Genomic DNA, 6552 nt, shown 5'->3' with positions numbered 1-6552 from the left:
CTTTCCTTTCTCTGTTCCTTTTAATTGCTGTTGTGTTTGTAATTAATTTTGGTTTAGAGTGTGTTACCAATTTGGATATAGCTTATACTTCATATTCCGTACATATATTGTTTGATTATAAGCTTGTGTTAGTATTTTTGTATTTGGAGGTCTAAACGTTCATTGGTATTTTATACGCTATTTGAACTTTCAATTCTCTTCATTAATCTTAGTAAATTGTTTCGTACTTTTACTATGGCTCCATAGCTCAAATATTCTTTACCTTCAAACCAACAAATTATAATTATTATATCATGGTTAGCTGTACTGCATTATTATGATATAGGTGTACTCATATAATTTTATTAGATACTCTGAAACTCTATGCATAGATTTTTTGAAGAGTTGCTTTTTACTGTACTTCTAATTTATTTTCTAAAATGTATGAATTTACATTACAGAACCAAAAAAAAGGCTTTGAACTAGTCTGTGGGCATGACTTGAGTGTTTCTTGGAATATGCTTATTCTCAACACAATGCAATGATGATTGTAAGAAATATGACAAGAGTATTAACATCAGGTGTGCTAAATGTCAAATTTTTTGTATTTGGCACACCAAACACCAATATCGATGCTGTTTCAAATCTCTAAATTTTTTACAACATGCTACAGTGTGGTTTCATTTATGGAACTGCGCTATAGCATTTTGCAAATTATTTTTATTATTTGTTTATTCACCGACCCGTGTCTCTCTCCTATATTCACTCTCTCTCTCTCTCTCTCTTTCAAGATCTTTACTCGCCTCTCTTTGCTTCCTACTCCGACCAAACCCAGACTGGAGCCATATTCGTTTAAAACTGCTGATCTCGCCACCTCATTCTCCACAGCTACCAATCTCGCCGCCATATTCATTTGGAGCCATAGTCGTCCTCCACAGCTCTCGTTGCCGATCTCGCTGTCTCATTCTCCACAACTTGCTGCCGACCTCGAAGCGTCATCCCTCATGCCATGCCAACAACCTTCTTGCATCTTCCGACCTCCCACCTTCGGATCTATCTCAATCGGGTTGTGGGTGTGAGATTTGGGATAGGTTCTGATGTGCTGTGTTTGTGGTTGAGGGCGTGGTGCAGTTGTGGTGGCAATTTTGGGTTATGGATTATTGTGGTGGTGTGATTTGATGGTGGATTCGGCAATGGTGGTGTGATTTGTTGGGTGTTTGTGTGGTGTTTGATGCGGTGGTTTTGGTGTCTTTGATGGTGGGTTGTGGGGTGATGGACGGTGGTGACCGGTGATGTGGGATGTGGGGCGGTAGGGGTGACTGGTTTTTATTTTGTATTTTTATATGTTGTTGGTTTTTGATATTATTTTAAATATTTGTATATATTATTTTATGTATAAAATTGAGGAATAGAAGATGTGATGTATACTAAATTGTAAAATGGTGTGTTAAAATAATAAATTAATATTTTTGAAGTGTTAAAATAGCATTTTTTTTTGCAATTCCTCATGATAAGAATGCTCTAAAGCTGAGTCTGGTGAATGTAAGACCAATCACTGGATTTTTCGCAAATGTGTATGCTACTTCTTGTGTTGAAACCTGGAATCCAAGGCATGCATGATCAAAGTGTACAAGCTATATTTTTGTACTTGTCTCAAATTTGTCTCTTCTTTTTCTTTTTCTCTTTCTTTCACTAGCACTAACAAATAAAGTTCCAATATTACATGGTTTATGTATAAATAAAATGTGTTCGGGCTAAGCATCATTCATAAAAGGTAAAATTATTTCAATCAAAAAGAAAATAAATAAATAAAATAAAATAAAAGGCGAAATTATCATTTCGTCCCTATATTTTTGGGTTACTTTGAATTTTGAGAAGTAAATTGAAATTGATTCCAAAATGTAGGGAACACAACAACAATTTCGCATTTATGAAAACAGATGACAATGTTTTCTCATTAGTCAAAATCTCTTCATGTTAGTATTGCTATTTGGGGTTCCTTTATGGTTTTTCTTTTAATATTTTTGTGTTGGAAATTGGAATAACTTTTTTTCTTGTTACTCTTAGCGTGCATTTGGGAATGAATTATAAATTAAAATTATTTCACTATTTAACTTATTTTTGCTACTATTTATAGGCCCTATGGCACTTTTTGACACTATTCATGAGACTCACTATACTATTTCAATTAACTTTTACCTTTATTTACAGTACTTTCAGTAATAATTTTTCAGTTTCAGCAAAATAAACGGTATCTAAACACACTTTTAATATAGTTAATAAAATTTTATGTTGGCAATTTTTTTGGAAAAAATTGATAAAGACTATAGAGTAATTTTAGTACCACATAAAAATATCATAACTATCTTATATGGTACACTTATCACTTTTACATAGACTCAATACTTTTTCTCTACCACTTCTAATTATGGCAAAAGTTATGATACTCCGAGAGTTACCATTTTCGTAGAATCGGATTCTATTGATTTCAAAGTCAATATTTATTTTATGGGAAATGTTAACGAGTGCCCTTAGGGCATTGGTTAATAATTCATTTTAGTAAAGTTTTGATACCACTTTTATAGGAAATGAAAAAAACTGTCAAAATATTAATTACTTTTTTTTTTCATTTCCTATAAAAACTTTTTTTAAATGAATTATTAACTAGTGCTCTAAGGGCACTCGTTAGCATTTCCTTTATTTTATTCATATCTCTGTGGTTGATAATGCAACACATCAATTAAAGTCCCGCAAAAACATGTTAAAGGCTTATTTGACTTTTGCATGTTTTTCTATGTTCCACAATAGATTTTTATTTTTATTTATTTATGGCTCATGTTAAGAGCATTCCCATCAAGGATTCTAAAATTTTTAGCATTTAACACTTCAAAAACCTACTTTATTCATTATACCATCCCACTTTAAGATTTATCAAACATCAAACCTTCTATATTTTTTACCATTTCATTTAAATAATATAAACTACTCATTAAAATAATAATAAAACAACTACACCAAAATCTATAACAACCAGCCAACCCCCTCCTCCACCACCCCTACCACCGCTCCACTTGCCATAACCACCATTGTAGCAACCACTACCCACCACAGCCACCACCACCACAAGTCACAGCAGCACCGTGACAACCACAAAACAATTCTAAAGGTGAAAAGTACTATAGATAGAACAAAAGCACTATATATTTTCCTTTCCTCCATTTTCTCGGCAAGTAAACAAAGATTCAAGGAAACTCTAAATGTAAAAAAGAACAAAAATTGAACGAACCCCATTATAATTGAACCCAAAAATCAATACATTAATATCTCAATTTCCAATTTTGATTTTTCTTTCCCTCCATTTTTTGGGAAAACAAAAAAAGAGTAGTATTAATGAAAAAACAAAGTATGAAAGAAGAAACAATAGAACGAACCAGCGCCATTGGATCCAACAAGGAGGCAGCGATCACCGAAGTGAAGAGAGAGAGAAATTTTTGATTAAAGGAGTGGAACTCGGTGGAGGATGACCCACGAACAATCAGACCCATGAACAATCAGACCCACACTTTGATCCACGCTCATAACTCCTTTGATCCACACTCCAAACCAAAAACCCACACTCTAACCCACGACTCCTTCAATTCACGCAGACCCACAAAGAGAGAACAAAGAATAGAGAGCAGAGGGAGAGAAGAGAGAACAGAGGGAGACCATCAGACCATGTCGGACCCATGACTATCGGACCACCATTGCTGAACCAGAACCATCCTTGGACTAGAACCATCACCGGATCACATCCATTGGGAGAGAGAAGAGAGAAGGGAGAAAGGAAAGAGAAAGAGAAAGAGAGAACTGAAAATGGAGAGAGAGTTTTTTTTTTAATACACTTTTTTTTTTTTTTTTTTTCAAAAATTTTAGAATTTAAAAGCTTTGATGGAGTTAATTTTTGGTGTTTTGATGCCAAAATTTAGCATATAGCCCTTTTAGCATCCTTAATGGGAATGCTCTAATGGGTGACTTTGGCGTAATGATTAATAATCAATTTTAGAAAAGTTTTAACACTACTTTTATAAAAATGTAAAAAGCTATCAAAACATTAATTACTTTTATTTCTTTAAAGACATCCATTAGCATTTTTCTTTATTTATTTAGAAAGATGTTCCATAGTAGATTTTTTTTATAAATGACACCTATTTTTTATAATATGCTAAAGATCAATAAAGTCCTCCTTAATTACCATATTCTTATATAAAAAAAATCAATAAATTCCGTAAAAGACAAAAATTTATAAATGGCACGTCATTACTGAACCTAAATAAACATATATAATATTCATTATAAAATGCTTTAGATCAAATGACAAATGCAAGCGTGAGGCAATTCAAAAAAAAAAAAAAACCAATGTCACACCTCTCAGGAAGATACCAAAATAGAATTAAAGGAACCTCCCTTCTCCACCTTCACTCAACAAAATAATAAGGAATGCTGCCCAATTAGCATTATTGGCAAATCTATGACTACAGATATAGGAAGCTGTCTAGTAGTGGTGGCGAAGCCAATATTTTAGTTTAGGAGAGACAAAATTAATGAACAAGGTTGAAAGTAAAAATTAATCTAATATTATTAATTGATTTAATTAATAACCAAATACAATAAAAAAAATTATATATTAATGTAATTGTCATACAAAATCTAATGTAATTTTCATACCTAGTTTAACTTTTTCAATTGGAAGATTAATTTGCAAAATACACCTCAATACAAGTTTGTTTAGAATTTGAATCAAAATCAATCTTATGATTGAGTTTATCCATAATCTTAATTGACTATAGGTATATATCTCAATTTTTTTTTTGAGAAGAAATATCTCATATAATTAATAAAAAAAATCAATTCATAGTTAAGAGATTAATCTAAATACAGAATTTAAACATGCAATAATTTGATTCCTTAAAATAAATTAAGAAAATAAATTTATATAAGATTGTTAATAATATGTAGCATATATCTACAAAGTTATATTCTCACGGCCTTGAATGCTCTTAAAAAGGTTATGCAAAATTCATCATTTATTTCTCTATTCTTTTAAATAGTAAGTTGTTAAAATTTAGGTCTATAGCAAATGAAGTATTCGAGACTGTGGAAAAGTTAAGATAGAAGATAAAAATATCAGTGGAGGTTAGGATTTTAGTTTATGGAGATCATAAACATAATTTCTTTTCTTTTAGTTTATGTAGATTCTTCTAAAAAAAAGTTTATGTAGATTGACATAATATAGTTTTATTTATTTATTTATTATTATGATTAATTACGATCTCTTAATTTCAAAGAACAAATTACCACGAGAAAGGCAAATAGTGGAACTCACAAAATTTTGTTTTGTTTGGAGAAAGGTGAATAGTGATATGAACCTATGGATAAAAGATTGCTTTCTTATATAAAAGTCTGCTTTCTTCTCTATTTGGGTTACTACATAGGATTTTTTTTTTTTTTTTTTTGAGTTTAAGTACAGTAAAGTTAGTTAAAAATAGACTAATTTTGGGTTAAATTTACTCTACTTTACTCCATTTCCACTCTTTTTCCCTCAATCCAAAGGTTCCAAACGGACCATTAATACTTGTTTGGTTTGAGGGGAGGAAAGGCAGTGAAGGGAAGTAGAGTACAATTAGTTGAAAATAGGCTAATTTTTTGTCAAATTTACTCTACTCTTCTTCCTTCTTCCTCAATTTAAACGGACCACTAAAATTAGAGATGTTCAAAAGTATGTGTATATATATATTCGCTTCAAACGACTCTTATTATTTGGAGCTTTATTTATTGACTTATTACTAAGATATACACGTGCTAAAAGCCTAAAGCTAATGGTAGGAATTGACAAGACTCCCTTAGGTAACGCTAAGGGTTCTCCCTCTCGTGCATATACGAGGTGTCTCTCTCCCTTAGATTGACTGAGGGGCTGTATTTTCTTTTTCCTCACATTGATGGCGAATGAAGTTATCAACAGTTTGGAAAATATGAAATTGACAACAGAGGAAGAGGAAGTAATAGCTATCTTGGATGGAGGTCGGAAGGAGGAAATTGAGAGCTGTTCTTTGAGCCTCATTGGGAAGTTTCTCACGTGTAAACCCTTCAACAAGAGAGCGGCGCTGAACACTTTTAGAAGAGCGTGGGGATTGGATGATAGGGTGAAGATGGTTGAGGTTGGATCAAACTTATTCCAGTTCAAGTTCAAAACGGAGTTTGAGACGAAGAGGATTATTAAAAGCGGTCCATGGTCTTTTGATAACTAAGTGCTCATGGTGAAGCGGTGGAAACAAGGGATGATGGCGGGGAACGTTCAGTTTGACTCAATAGCGTTATGGATTCAGATTTGGGGGGCTCCGTTTGACATGGTTTCCCCAACAGTTGTAGCAAAGATAGGAAGCCAGTTAGGGCGAGTGGAGGAGGTTGAGAAGTGCCAGAAGCAAGAGGCTCAGAACTTGTTCATGCAGGTTAAAGTGGCTATTCTGATATCAAAACCAATACGAAGGGGTGGATTCCTTGTAGGGACAGATGAGCAGTGTACATGGGTGATAT

The sequence above is a fragment of the Quercus suber genome, unplaced genomic scaffold (genome assembly GCF_002906115.3).
Source record: "Quercus suber isolate HL8 unplaced genomic scaffold, Cork oak 2.0 scaffold_475, whole genome shotgun sequence".
Classification (NCBI taxonomy): Eukaryota; Viridiplantae; Streptophyta; class Magnoliopsida; order Fagales; family Fagaceae; genus Quercus; species Quercus suber.
The sequence above is the reverse complement of the archived record's forward strand: the minus strand, read 5'-3'. Positions refer to the sequence as shown.